The sequence below is a fragment of the Peromyscus maniculatus genome, chromosome 3 (assembly GCF_049852395.1).
Source record: "Peromyscus maniculatus bairdii isolate BWxNUB_F1_BW_parent chromosome 3, HU_Pman_BW_mat_3.1, whole genome shotgun sequence".
Taxonomy (NCBI): domain Eukaryota; kingdom Metazoa; phylum Chordata; class Mammalia; order Rodentia; family Cricetidae; genus Peromyscus; species Peromyscus maniculatus.
The window spans coordinates 131,373,536-131,389,502 of NC_134854.1; the positions used below are offsets into that span (position 1 = coordinate 131,373,536).

The 15,967-nt window shown below is 40.0% G+C and overlaps 1 long non-coding RNA gene across 1 annotated transcript in view; it reads right to left on the minus strand.

Moving 5' to 3' along the window:
* LOC143272461 (uncharacterized) overlaps window positions 1-15,664 on the minus strand; it is a 47,813-nt gene extending 32,149 nt beyond the window's left edge. The window contains exons 1-3 of the long non-coding RNA XR_013050057.1: window positions 15,248-15,664; window positions 9,507-9,548; window positions 1,945-2,052 (exon numbers count right to left, since the gene is read on the minus strand). This is a non-coding gene — a long non-coding RNA (uncharacterized LOC143272461). The remainder of the gene's footprint in view (window positions 1-1,944; window positions 2,053-9,506; window positions 9,549-15,247) is intronic.
* Window positions 15,665-15,967: the final 303 nt, after the last annotated feature.

A 15,967-nucleotide genomic window follows, 5' to 3' on the forward strand; every position in this document is an offset into this window, starting at 1 on the left:
ATTGGCAGGTGTGGAAGATTAGATGGAAATTAGGTGAAGATTGCACAGATCTAAGGATTTGCATGGACCTACAGACTGATCCTATGGAGATGTCATGGTCAGCCATTTTGACAACCATTCCTATTTGTAGTGTTTCCTTGAACTGAGAAATAGGTGGTACCTGGTATACAATATTCACATTTGTCAGGATTTTCTCCTTCATATTCAATTCCTTAGTTACCTTCAGAATCCGGAGGTACCTGCAGTAGAGTGTCAGCTGAGGGAGAGACTGACTTTTCTTGGATTTATTTTTAGCTGAAACTTGAAGACAGAGGCCATGAGTGACTGCATGAAGTTTTACTTGCAAATATGATTCATTTTGACTGCCATATGGTAGTATCATGATGCACATTTATTTTTTCTAAACTGTAGAATGTGAATATTCTCAGAAAAAATATATGGTTTGTGACACTGTTGCTTGGGGCACTAGTGGAAATGTTTTAGTGAAGAAGTCAGGGGTTACATCTGCAAAGTCAGTAAGCAAACTGTGGAATAATGCAGACATTTATGTCAGGGTCTCAGGAAGCAGGTATACAGGAGTCTTAAGTGTCAAAGTTAAGACTCTATCATTTCAAAACATATTTCCTTCATCTTCCTCTGTATTGGACCACAAGGAGACATTGTATGAATAATTTCAGCCTATATTTATTATTTTCTTTTATTAAAAATAGATTTTTATACAATATATTCTGATTACAGTTTCCCCTCTCTCTACCTCTCCAAGTTACTCCCCACTTCCCTTCCATCTGGATGCACCCCATTTATGTCTCTCATTAGAAAACAAACATACATTTAAGGAATAATAATAAATAAAAGATAAAACAAAAACAAACACATTGCAATAGGATAAAATGAACAAACAGGAGGAAAAGAGTCCAAGAAAAGCCACAAAAAAACAGATACAGATGCAGAGAGCCATGTTTTTTTAAAGTGAAAGACCTTTACGATCCTATTATAAATTAATACTTATAAGTACAATTTGAAAATAGAGAAATAAGTAAAGAAGGAAAATTTCCAATATTACCTATGCTGTTATCATCTTTAGATAGCACATTGAAAACGTTGGCATTTATTTATCTTTATCTATGGCCCTATTAGCCAAAAATATTGGATTGAGTTTTATTTTCCACAATTTGTATGTAAAATCATTATATTTCTCAGTAGTTTCTACCTGTAAAATAAAAATTCAATTTTCCTATTTCTAAGAATGTTAGCCTCAGGGAAGTTCTGATATGATGCCTCACTCCACTGGAACAGGTAGTTCATGATCTGAGAGACTTACAAGTATGTTTGTAACTATTGCCACTTCTAGATTTAGAGGCAATTCTGACACAGTTGAGGGGAATGGGGGCATGTGAGGCCCCCTGGCTTTTGAGTGTTGTGAACTTGAGAAGCTAATGGTACTAGAAAAATGGCATGGGATTGCAGTCTTTGGCTCCATTCATTCAACAGATACCTCTACAGGACCAAAGATGAGTAATATTCAGCCACTGCTCACATGACTGCATCGTGCAAGCAAATAACTTAAATCTAACACCATACTTGCTACTCTAGAGGTTTTTAAACAGAGACCTATGGAGCCACAAGGGATATAGTAATCCATTCTTCCTGTAGGATGCTTCAGCTGGATAATTTCCTTTAGCCGATAACAAAACTTTAATGCCAACTTAAAAACAAAGGAATCCAGAGGCCCAATACATTCCATTAGCAGTATCTTTTATGTATCTATTTTGACTACTACTTCCTAGGCTAAGGCTTAATTTTCCTGCAGAACTTTCCCATATCATGGCATAAATAGTCTACCACTACTACCATACTATTTTATGTCAGATTTGGGTTTTTTGCCTTTTTTATTGGGTTGGAAGACACAGGGGAGAGAAGGTTTTCTGAGTTAGCAGTTGTTACCTGCCCATGTTTGAGCCAATCTCTGTGTTGTCTCTTGGACAATGTCATTCTCATCGGTCAGGTCCAAGTCACATGACCTTTAGTGCATCTCCTTTTGAGCTTCATATGCTGAGAGTAGAAAAAAAGGTGTGTCTTGAATAGGAGGGAATGGGTACTACCATATGTCCCTTAAAGGAAGGGCTTGACAAGGGTGAAACATTTATTTGACGTCTACTTCACAGGATGAAAAATCACATAGAAAAGGGGAATGATGAAATAGAATGTGCAAAATCAATGTGTCATTTCAAGGCTCTGAATGTCTAGGGTTGATTTGAGTGGCTAACAAGGGCATCTAACAGAAAAAGGACTTAAAATATGGCATGGAAAGCAGATAAAATGAATCTAAAGGACCTGTTAGGAAGGCTAGGCTGAAAAGTTTATATTTATCATTCTAGGTGCTGAAGAACCAATGGAGGATTTTAACATGGCTTTATGATATAGTTAGCTTTGGGTTTTAAGAAAACAGCTCTGCTGACAGAACAGAAGATGGGTTGAAATAGAGAGAAGCTGGACTGTTTGGAAAATAGAAGGGATCTGCTGGTCTAGGATACTGCACTCTGGCTGCCAGCTCCCAGTGAGCACTGTGGGGCAAATGACTGAGGATTGTGTCTGGAAGAATGCTCATAGACTCAGTGTTTGTTCTCCAAGGTAGATGGAGGGTGGCAGCATACCACTATGTATTTGATGGTCCTGATCTCAGCTATGGGCAATGAAATATTACTAAGTACATCCCTCCTTTTCTTTCTAAAATAAAAATGAAGCAGTCTAACAACCTGCTTGACTCTTTATATTTATTTACTATCACCACCATCATCTTATTATTTGTTGTCCAGCATCTAGAATAAATCATATTTTAATATGCCTTTCTTATGTATCAGTTAAACTATGAAGCATTTATATTTGATCTAATATACGGATAACATAATTTTTATTAAAAGAAGGAAATTTCAACTTGAAAGTATCACTCTGAGAGGCCCCAGGAACCAAGCACTGTAGCCATTGCATGCCACTTGCTCTTTGGTCTTGGGTTATAAATTTTTATCTCATTTTCCTGGGCTTCTGTTTTAAAGCATAATAATAGAAGATGTTAGATTGAACTGCCTCTTTTTAGATTTTTTTACTCTTAGTATATGGATGAATAGATTAATTTATGAAGCTATTAATCTGTTACCTTTCACCAGACATAAATTCAATTCATATATTCAGGTGTGACTCTAGAGGGTACAGAATAAGGACAGCTCTCAGGCCACAAATTATGTTATTAAAATTGGACAGGGATGCTTAAATGATGAGGAACGAAAATTAATAGGGGAATATTTACATGATTAATTTTAAATGCACAACTGATCAATTCTGTCTTCAGATATATGACAATAAGGAAGGAGTCCAACTTGATTCTTTGAGCTAAGACCTCTACTACCTCTGTAAACTGCTCCTGATGTCGGTCCATTTCTATTCTATATACCCAGCTCTCTTTACTTTGGTGTGTGCATACAAGTGTGATGTGTGCATGTGAATTTGTGTGGTAGTGTATATTTACACATGTGTCTGTGCATGTAGAGGCTTGAGGTCAACTGAGTATCATTAGTTTTTAATGATTTTTGAGTCTCAGTCTCCTATTGGGACCAGGGAATCACCAGTTAGGCTTGGCTGCTTGCCCAGTTCAACTCCACCTGTCTCTGCTTCCCCATATTGGGATTACAAGCTTATGATACCATGCCTTCCTTTTAAGTGGATTCTGGGAATCGAACTTGGGTCATCATGCTAGCATAACAAGACTTTTCCTGACTGGGTCCTTAGCCCTTTTCAGCTCCTTTTGAATGTGCAGTACTGTTTTAGAATACTAGGTTGCATTTGAACTACAAGTTTGCAAGCAGTTTGAATGGACTTCTCATTCACTTGCCTGTTTGTCTTTTTTCAAAGTGCAGTTGGAGTGTGACTTCCAGGTTACATTTGTCTGTTCCTGTCTTCCTCCTTCCTTCCCTTCGACTCCATACTTCCTTTATTTTACACATTCCATTTCCCCACAAATATTCGTTTATAAGTTATCGTCTCTAGTAAATACCCATGAGTTTATTTCAAGTGTGGATTGTAGACTTTCTGTCCTTGTGTGTGCAGGTTGAATGTCTCTAATACAAGGACTGAAATACTCCAAAACCTGAAATGTGAGTGGCAATGTGATCCCACAGTTACACTCTCCACTTGACTTTTTGTCATGGGTTGTGGTAAAAATGCAGATGCATTAAAAATACCATGTAATATTACTGTCTGGTGCTGTGTTCAAGATACATATGAAATAAGAATGAATTTCTTATTGAAACTCAACTTCCATCCTTAATATAATCTCAGAATGTATATGATTATGTTCCAAAATCAGAACAAATTCTCAGACTGGGAACATTTTCATGATCCCATATTGGATAAAGGATACTCAGCCAGTTGTAGGAGAGTGCATACCTGTGACTTCCAATATCACAGGTGACTCGAGAGTCTTAAGAGCCACAGTTACAGAGTTAAACAAATTGAAATGAGCTTTGCTTTGGAGCCTTCCAGTGCCAGGAGCAAGAAAGGCCTTGATCTGAAAATGTTTCTAATTTGGGATGTTCCCATAGAGTTCACTTTCTCATCTCAATGTATTTTTAGGTTATTTGACAAAAAAAGGCATGGTTACTTCTCAAACAGACAAATAGATCAAGGGTGTATTATTCGAATATGGAAATATTTTTCTCTTCTTCAGCACCTGGGGATGTATGTGATCTTTGCTTCCTGTGGCAGTGACACTACTTGTATTCCTGATGCTCTGTATCTAATGCCTAGTGCATCAAGTTCTGCTTGTGCTTCCTGGCAATGTTTTATTCATTAGAGAGTTGCCACATGGAAATTATCTTCTCATTGCTAACAAGCTGTATTAAAATGAACTTATTTGTTAAAAAAGAAAACAAGTCAGATGAAACCAAGGTGTAAGGTATGGAGTGATTCATTTCCCTACTGTTGACTTCAGAAACAGGACAGATATAACACTTCAGCCTGGGGGTCAGTTCCCAGTAAGCAATGATTTCTTCCTCAAGTACCCCTTAAAAGCCCCAAGCCCATACTCTTTGTCTTATTTTCCTTGCTTTATATCTCTCCAAAGCATTTTTTACTACCTAACATACTTGTTTATTATCTGTCTTCTTCCACCAGATTGTAAGCAGCATGATAATGGGGGCATTTATTCAATGCTATCTCTAGCCTCCAAGAACCATGTCCAACACAGAGTTGGAACTTAAGAAATTCATTCTGATGAATACAAGGAACCATTCTGTCCTCCTTCTGGATACTCAGTACATGCCAGACAATATGATACACATTTCTTATATGTTATTTCATATCCTTTTCAGACTGTTCACTGAGTAAGGGATTCTGACTGCCCCCACTGACCACCTAGGAAGGGCATTTCAGAGAGACTGAGGGAGGCACTATGACAGACCCAAGGTGGAGTAGTGTCACAGCCTCTGCCCTTGTACTCACTACTGTATATGATTGGTAGCTTCAGTCTTATGGTCCAATATGGTGATATTTTATTTGTGCTGAAATGTGATTTTATTTGTATGTTAATAAATAAAAGTGCCTGGGGGTCAGAGCTAATAGCAAGGCACTTAGTAGAAGTCTGGCAGTGGTAGCACACACCCTTAATCCCGAACACATGACAGGCAGATCTCTGTGTGTTCAAGGATACAGCCAACATGGAGACACATGCCTTTAATCTCAATACCAACCATAGAGACCTGGAGGTCTTTGTAGACAGGCAGTGACGAGGAGATCATATGGTTAGGTTTACAACCAATGAGAAGGCAGAATCGAAAGTCAATAAAAAGACAGATACACAGGAAGTAGGTCTCTTTCGGAGGGGAAGGATGACAGTGAGGGGTAAGAAGACGGTCTTGGTCTTGGCTCTTGGCTGCTGCTCTGACCTCTTGGGCTTTTAGCTCTGTATTTGGCTCTGTGTTTCTTATTTAATAAAACTGCTCAGAATTATATCTACAGTCCAATCACTGATGTTAAAGGGATCTTTATTTTTTATGAAATAATATCACATACAGGCTAATGATTTCCAGTCACATTTATTGTTTTTTCTTCTTCTTCAGAACTCTAAAACATGCCTGTCTGCTTCTTGCCATAAAGATCATGAACTAACCCTCTAAAATTGTAAGCAAGCATTCAGTGGAGTGATTTCTTTAGTTAGGGTTGCCTTTGTCATGGTGTCTCTTCACAGCAACAGAACAGTAATTAATATATACTTGTATGAAAATGTCCTTATATATCATGGTATCCTATGGTATACATGGTATACAATGAATATATACAATGGAATACTTTAGATGATTGAGATTGAAAGTGGGGAGTTCATTTACATTGAAATTTTCCACTAAATAAAAAATCAAAATAAGAAATAGTAAGTCTTAGAATTGTTTTAGAATTCCCTTGAGTTGTCATGTCATGTATACATATACAAATCTATGAATCTCTATAAAATGTAGGAATTAATTTGAAAGGACATGATATTTATATCTTTGAGATTCATTTAATTTGCTTAACAATAATAATATATCTAATTCCATCCTTTTTCCTGGAAATGACATAGCTTTAATCTCCTTTAACACTAAATAAAACTCCTTTGTGTGAGCAAACAGCATTTTCTTCATCTGTTTCTCTGTATTGGTGATGCCAAGTCTTGTGCCTTGGCTATCTCATTTAATCTCTATAGTAACAAGTAGGTAATGTTTCTATTCTTCACAAAGGGAGTAAAAACATGCTGATAGGTTATGTGACTTCCTCAAAGCTACATTGCTGAAGAATAGCATTGCTGAGACCTGAACATAAAATTATGAGTTCTATGGAGATCTCATCTATTTCCCCTTCCCAGGGTTATTCATGCATCCCTCTTTGGATCCTTCTTGTTAGCTAGTTTCTCTGGAGCTGTGGGTTGTAGTCTGGTTATCCTTTGCTTTACATCTAGTATCCACTTACCATGTTTGTCCTTCTGAATCTGGGTTACCTCACTCAGGATGATATTTTTTAGTTCTATCCATCTGCCTTCAAATTTCTTGAGGTCATTGTTTTTTACTGCTGAGTAGTACTCTATTGTGTATATGTTCCACATGAGTAAACTGGGGATGAGGGGTGGGCAATGGAGGGTAGGGGATGGGGGATGAGAACATAAGGGAATGGGATGGTCGAGCTGGAACAGGGATGGAGTGGGAGAGCAATAAAAGAGATACTGTGATAGATACATCATGAGGATAGGGAGGAACTGGGCGCTAGGGAAGTTCCCATGAATCCCCAAGGATGACCCCAGCTTAGACTACTAGCAATAGTAGAGAGGGTGCCTGAAATTGCTTACCCCATTAATCAGATTTGTGAATACCCTAACTGTCCTCATAGACCCTTTCTCCATTAACTGATGGAAGTAGACACAGGTTCACAGCCAAACAACAGGCTGAGCTCCAGGTGTCCAGTCAAAAAGAGAGAAGAGGGATTCTATGAGCAAGGGGCATCAAGATCATGATGGGGAAACCTACAGAGACAACCAAACCAAACTAGTGGGAACCTAGAAATTTAGACCAACACCTGTGGAACCTGCATGGGACTGGACTAGGCCTTCTGCATAGTGAGACAGTTGTGTAGCTTGATCTGCTTAAGGGGCCCCTGGCAGTAGGATCATTGCTGCGGGCCGCAGGAATATCATAAGAACTCAGCTGGTTATAGCAAAGTCACTACCTGGAGGAATCAGGGAATTCCTCTAGAGGAAGCCAAATCCCAAGGAGTTTTTGGTGTTACTTGGCTTGTTATATATCAGCTGTATTCTGTTATGAAAATCATGTGTGCCTTCATAGATTTACCAATTGACTTTTCCCTAAGAAAGGCTAACAGTGTGGACTGATTACTCTCTGGACATACACATTCCAGGTATTTGGAGAACAGCCTCAGGAAAGGCTTTCTCTGGAATCAGACATCTCCGTTGGCTACTTTGAAGGACTAGCAGTAATAACAGTCCACATGCAACTCTCCTGATTTAAGATAAATTCCACAAGGAGACACCACTTAGGTCAGGTGGATGTTAAGTAATAGCTTTACACAATTCAGCTCGGACCCTCCTTTCTTACAGCCTTACCAACTTTATAGACCGCTAACTCCTTACCTAACCACTTCTAGGAATATTTAGATAACCTTCTGCACTGATAGCTATGCTCAGCCAGAACTCCAGTTCAAGCCTCCCTGTAATTATCATTAGCAGCATCTGGCCAGGTCCATCCCCAGATGGAGGAAAGTACTTTATCAGAGATACCTCTGTACTCTCTAAGAACAGACTTAAGCATCCGGGCTGCCTGTTTGAGAAGGCCTGGCGGATGTGCCAATTAAGCCTTACTTCCCCCTTTCCCAAACCTTACCTCCAGTTCCAGATATCCCTTTAACTATCACCAGAGGCATCTAGTTGTACACAGGTTGCCTAGGGACTGAGCACACTTTCCCCCACCCTGTGGAAAAATGGCAGATAGCTTGGACAGATAGGAGCTACAGGAAAAAAGAAGACAGTTTTATTTTCTCCCATTGACCTAGCAACTTACAGATTCTTAACACTTTCTACCAATCACATTTAAGATTATAGTTGAGCACATAAGAGCCCTCTCCTTAGATATTATCTGAATTTAGCCTTTAGTTAATTCATTTCCCCACTGGTCACTTCCTTTTGGGGTTGCAAATGATAATTAATGGTTATTGCCTCCCTATGTGATTCTTACCACCCCTCCATTTGACCCGGGAAGCCTGGTTTTGCACTGCTAAGGGAATACTGCTTCTAAGTGTATATATATCAGGACTCCCAGGGCACGACAGGACAGAGAAGAGAAAAGAGAATGGAAGAAATAGATGGGTAAGAACTTGAGAGGAACAAACTGAGATGGGGAAGAAGTAGATTGAAGGGCTACAAGAGAGTACTAGAGGAATGAGATGGAAGAGGAGGAAGAGCCAGATGGGGAAGAACAAGATGAGGTAGAATGAGAAGAGTAGAGAGGAGATGGGAGAGGAGATGAAATGGGAAGGAACAAGATGGATGAGAACCTAGAAGGGGCAGAACTAGATCAAGGAATTAAGATAGAACCTAGAGGGGATCGCAGACAAGTGTAGAGAGAAATCAGGCTAAAAATGACCTAAATATGAGAGCAGAATATAAGTTTGTAACTGACACAGAATAATAAAGTATATGGACTAAGGAGTTTCGTGTACATAGATTCATTTATTTTCATCAAGGATTAATTATCAGCTGGTTGTAGATTCTTCCTGGACCCTGGGAGGGGACTATTGAGGGGCTGGACCCCCATAGTCCTCAATAGATCATGATCCATTCCTGACACATGAGCTGGCATTTTGGAGCCCATTACTTATGGTGGGACACATCACACAGCCTTGAGGCAGGGGAGGGGCTTGGATCTGCCTCTACAGAATGTACCAGTCTCTGCTGACTCCCCATGGGGATGCCTTACCTTCATGTAGGCAGGAATGGGAGCTGGGTTGTGGAGGGAAGGCTGTAGGGGTGAGAGGAGGGAAGAGGGGAATCTGTGATTGGTATGTAAAATTAATAAAAATCTTAATAAAAATTATGAGTTTTATTGCTCATTTACTGGTATAAACTCTATGTCGATTTGTCAGTTTTTCAGTGGAATGGTTTATACACAACTGCAAGCAAAGATTAGTGCAATTGAGGTGATTACTGGAAATTGATGATGAAAAAGAGGTCAGAAGTCTTGTGATGATTGGGCCTCATGTAGATGGCTATATCCATGTATAGTAGCCACATTTTAAGGGGAAGCTGTTAAAGGAAAGAACTTCCTGAGAAGGAGAGGAACAGAGAGGAGGGGATTAGAAGCACATTGTTTAAATGATGGTTGTTTGCTCTGTGAAGGGAGGTCATAGAGCAGTGTGAGTATGATGTACATTAGGATGTGATGCATTGTTGGGTACCAGGAGAAGGAACTGACTTACTCTTTATTGGGAAGCAGCTCATATATACTTAGATCCTCGGGAAGGGTCCATGAGTATATATCCCAGTTTTTTCCTTCACTCTCCTTGACCCAACTTATTTCACCTCTCTGTAGCTGGAAATTTTTCCAGTTCCTCCAGGGCCCGCAGCCATTCAGACCCAAGTAAACACACAGAGACTAATATTACTTATAAAATGTATGGCCTTGACAGGCTTCTTGTTATCTAGTTCTTATATCTTAAATTAACCCATTTCTATTAATCTATAAATTGCCATGTGGCTTGTGGCTTACTGGTACTTTACATCTTACTTCTCATGGTGGCAGTGGCTGGCCACGTCTCCTGACTCAGCCTTCTTGTTCCCAGAATTCTCATCTCTGTTTATCCTGCCTACACTTCCTGCCTGGCTACTGGCCAAGCAGCATTTTATTTATCAACCAATCAGAGCAACACATTCATAACATACAGAACATATCCAAGCACTTCTCTGCCTCATTTGTCTTTTCTGTTAAAGGGATATAATCCCACTTTTCATCATAGTATTGGTATGAGAATTCATTGAGGCATGGCATAGGAACTCCTTAGCAGAATACCTATAGTAGCACAGATGCCCAGTCGATAGTAGCTATTATCAATGTTATTGATAATTGTAGCTTCACAGTATAAAAGAAGAAACAACAAAGCAGTTGATTAAATCAGATGGTATACTGAACTATTAAAGAGTACTAGCAGTTACTTGTGTCAGTTTCTGAGAAGGGCAGAGTTTTATTTTAAAGTGATATAGAAAGTTACCCGAGGAAACAAAGACTGTCACACAAGGTTGCAACATCAGCTCCAGGGACTGTGTCCTTAACGACAGGATCACCACTCTGTCAACAGCTACATGATTTCTCATAGGGTGACAGATAATGCTAGTGGAATCCATTCCTCTCCTAGCTTGTTTTGCCTCTCCTATCACCTCATGTATCAGGAATCTGGTGTACTACTCCCCAAATCCTTTGCTGCTACCTTGACTCTTATCAGCATCATTGCACACTTGAGATAGTTTCCAAATCAAACTTCCTGGTTGCTATTCTTGTTCCGGCAGTCTGCTCTCTTTGCAGCAGCCATAGGGCTCTTGTCTAAGTGAATTTAACCATGCAACTGACTCCTACCTTGCTAAATATCTTCCAATTGGCTTTTGCATTTTGACCAGAATCCCAGCTCCTCCCTGTGCTCTGCTGGTCCTAAAGGATCTTCACCTGTTTTTTTATTTTTCTCTGACCTCATCCACTTTACTACCTCTTGCAAATGAACTGCAGTCACAATGGCATTCTTTCTGGCTTCAGAAATTCTAAGCTAATTCTTACCCTGAGGTCCTTGCATACGTTTATCTACCAGATATTTGAATGGATGATTTCTCATTTCTCATATTTCAGTCTGACTGAGCTTCCTTTGGAAAGACTTTGACTCCAGTCACTTTTCACCATCCTGGTTTTATTATACTCACGGCATCCATTTTATGAAACTATCCTAAGATTACATGTTTCTTCAAGCAAATCCCTTAGCATGGAGTCCTTTTTTCCCTCCTTAACCAGTGTTTTTGTTCTGTTCTCCCTTCCAAAATGTTGTCTGACTACTGCTAAATATACTTCAGATACATGTGGAATATTTGTTCCCTCATAAATCAGTGTTTATTTTGCCATCAAGAGCTTATGTTCATTGAAAGTCACATTAGAAGGAAGTTTAGACCTACACTCAATATTTTTGGATTAAAGTTTGCTGACTGTCTTTGAGTATCCTTTTTAGCTCAGGGTCCTGAGGGTTAGTCCTTAGTGACATAGAAGATAACACAATATAGTGTTAAGATGGAGCCAAAGGCAATGAGCTGAGAGCTTCAGGCTACAGAGGAGATAGTCAGAGTAGGCAGAGAGAAAAATGACTGTATTATCTCTGCCAATATTCTAAGACCCATCCTTGACTTCTTATTGCTTCTTTTCAGCTATGCATTCTTCCCATCTTTTACTTTCTTCGGTTATTTATTTATTTACTTACTTACTCATTTATTTAGAGGATCTCTGTCTGTATCCAGGCTGATATAGACCTTCCTATGTAGACAATCCTGGCCTCAAACATTTCTATGTGGACATGACTGGCTTCAAATTCATGCCAATCATTCTGCCTCAGCTTCCTGAGTGCTGGAATTATAAGTTTGAGCCACCTGACCTCCTTAGAATTTTAAAAAGATTGGAAACATGGTTTAGTTGCCTGCCAGGAACAAATCTTGCCTTATTAATTTTTAAGGCAGGGCTATAACATCCCAAATTCTTTCTGGGATAGTGAAATACTAGAAATTTATTTGTGTGTCTAAGAAAGTTGGGGGCAAATAGGTAGGGTTGGTGGGGAGTTACAGAACATAGGACCACACTAAGTTAATCACATTTAAAACAGTAACAGCTGAGCCTCACCAGCCAGCGTGAGCCTCCCTTGGTTTTGTTTAATTGTAATGCAAACATAATAGATGAAATAGTATATACCAGTGGCACACCATGTTGAAATTTTCCTATTGGTATATGTTGTGTAATGATTAAATCATATTACACATATCTTTAATAATTTTTCCTCATAATGAAGATATTCAATATCCTTTCTTCTAGTTTTTATAGATATATAGTGATAACTATTTTCAGTAGATATTATACTGTGCAACATCAAACTAGAGTTTCTTACTGGAAATGTAATTTAGCACCCATCTGCCGTGGGATGGTCTGTATGTCAAATGCTCTGATTGGTCAATAAATAAAGCACTTATTGGCCAGTGGCCAGGTAGGAAGTATAGGCAGGACTAACAGAGAAGAGAATTGAGAGAACAGGAAGGTGGGAGGAGACACTGCCAGCCGCCACCATGACAAGCAGCATGGGAAGATGCCAGTAAGCCACGAGCCACGTGGCAAGATATAGATTTAGAGAAATGGATTAATTTAAGATGTAAGAACTAGATAGCTAGAAGCCTGAGCCATTAGGACAAACAGTTTAAACAATATAAGTCTCTCTGTGTTTACTCAGTTGGGTCAAAGTGGCTGTGGGACTGGTGGGTGAGAGAGATTTGTCCTGACTGTGGACCAGGCAGGACTGGAGAAAACTCCAGCTACAAATAGCACCCAACATGTTGGCAAGAGTTTCCACCTAAAACCTGAGTAAAAAGATCTAAAACAGAGCTAAAAACAGTTCCTAGTTGTCTCTTTCAAGTTAGAGGCAGCGTGAGTGTTTGAGCTACTATGGCGGGTTCCTGGCGTGTGCTCTAGACCTGCAATATGGCGGGAATGAGGCCTCTGCAAGTGGCACATTAAACTGCGTGGTGGATTTAGCCTTTGCTAGTACAGAAAAAAAAAAAAAAAGAAGAAGAGGTTTCTGGGCTACAAGCTGCTTTGATAGAAGTATAGATTCACTATTTCTGAGAGTTGATGGCTCCCAGAGCTGGTGAAAAATGTACCACTGCTATGTTGATGTTGGGAAGCTGAAGTGGGTGGAGCCAGCAGCCACAGAGCCAGCACCGTTTCAGTCTTAGAAGGCTGCAGTTTAAAGCAATAGGCTCAAGGTAATATAAAAAATAAGCCACGTAAAGATGGCTACCACACAGAGAATCTGGATTATGTTCTCTTTGATATTTGTAACTGAAGAAAAACATTTGATTACAAAAGCTGTTGAGTTATGCCAAAATGTATTTTTTAAAGGTACCTTGACTTCAAAATTTGGATGTAAGGATATGTTACTTTGGAAAGGAGGCTCTGCTTTTGTTTCCACAGAAAGCCAGAGGCTATGGATTTGTTCCAGATTAAGATACATCAGGTTTGACCAGCCAAGACCCCCTGAAAGGTCACCCATGACACCATGGCCCAGATAATCCAACATCCAGATCGGATTCAAGGCAACTGGGTCAGATGATACACCCTCACGGACTACTCCATAATCCTAAATTTTTTTTTGTGTTCCCATAAGATACAGCGCCCCCCTCCAGCAGGAAGTAGTAAGAGAAACTACGCCCAAATTCTCAAATATACCAAACTGACTTTGGAGATGTGTAAAAGTTAAAACCTTCCTTTTTTAAAAAAAAAAGAAAAAGAAAAGGGAAGTGCTGTGAGGTGGTCTGTATGTCAAATGCTCTGATTGGTGAATAAATAAAACACTGATTGGCCAGTGGCCAGGCAGGAAGTATAGGCAGGACTAACAGAGAGGAGAATTGAGAGAACAGGAAGGTAGGAGGACACACTGCCACCCGCCACCATGACAAGCAGCATGTGAAGATGCCAGTAAGCCATGAGCCACATGGCAAGATATAGATTTATAGAAATGGGTTAATTTAAGATATAAGAACAGTTAGCAAGAAGCCTGCCATGGCCATACAGTTTGTAAACAATTTAAGTCTCTGTGTTTACTTGGTTGGGTCTGAGCGGCTGTGGGACTGGAGTGTGACAAAGATTTGTCCTGACTGTGGGCCAGGCAGGAAAACTCTAGCTACATTCCTGCCAAGAACTTATAGGACCCATTTCTACCTTCTGTTCCCATCTTGACGATCACCAGTTATTATTTTGCTTTTCATAAACTCAATTGTTACTAAATGAAACTCCATTTTGGTATGTTTTTATTTTCATTTCCCTATGATTAATGAAATGGAACACTTTGTTTACTCACCTCCTAGCCTCTTGTATGTTCTCCATGGGAAATGAATATTAATTCTATTGCCCGTTTAAATAAATAAATTAACTGTATGTGTTCTTACATATACACATGTGCCACAGTTGACATGTGGAGGTCAGAGGACAACTTGTGGGAGGGAGTTGGTTCTTTCCTTTCACCATATAGATTTTAGAAATTGAAATCAGGTCATCAGGCTTGAGTGTAAGCACTTTTACCTGCTAAGTCTTCTTGGTGGCCTTTTTGCTTATTTTTCAATTGTGTTATTTTTTTGTTGCAATTTTAGAGTTCTTTATATAATCTAAATATTAACCCCTATCAGATACAAAATTTTATTTTTTTTTCATTTATTCCGGCTATGCTTTCTTTTTATTTATTCTTTATGTCTTTCAAATCATGAATCTATATCCCATTCATTTCCCATTCCTGCATATTCACCCTCTGTACTCCCGCCTCAAATAAACTTTAAAGAGAAAAAAGAAAAGAAAAAAAAAGGGGTAAAAAAAAATCTCATCATGGAAGCTGTAGTGTGACACTGTGAGTCACACAATAAACCCTTTTGTCCACATACCTTTACTTTGCCAGTGTTCATTACAAAGTCATTGGTCTGGTTTGAGGCCTCTGGTTGCTGCTACACTATTGATGATGGACCCTCACTGGGACTCCTCTTGGTTATCCTGCTGTTGCCCTGTGTTGTGAAGATCCTGCAGCTTTAGGTCTGTAGGGCTGGTCCCTTCATGTGCTCCAGCAGATCACAGATGGGGTAGATATTTGGGTAGGCCCTGGTTCTGGGTCTGGGTAGTTGCAGGATTGGCCAGCCTGCCAGCTCTCCTTTGTCCTCACCACCAGGGGGAGCTCTCTTGCATTGCCTTGGCGAGCTCACCCTTTACAGTGATGAGCCAGGGGATGGGCCAGTTCTCCTGACTGCATGTCCTCAGGGTCTGATCTCCCACACCTACATCTTCAGGGCCAGCTACTGTGTGGCCCAGGTGTGACATAGGGGCCACTCTCCCGAGTGCTGCAGCAGATGAGGGGCAGGGCTAGCTCCTACTTTTATGACCTCAGGACCAGCTCTCCCACCTGCCTCAGGCATTGACAGGCAGGGGGGAGAGACATTTCTCTACTGCCCGTGCGACCATATGACAGGTGAATAACGGGGACAACTCTTCCATGCTCACAATATTGGGGCTGGCTCACCCACACCTCTGCCGCAGGATTGGCTTTATTGTGCTGCCCAGGCAAAGTGCAGGGCCTGTTCTCCGGAGTGCTGCAGCTGGTGTTAGGCAGGGCA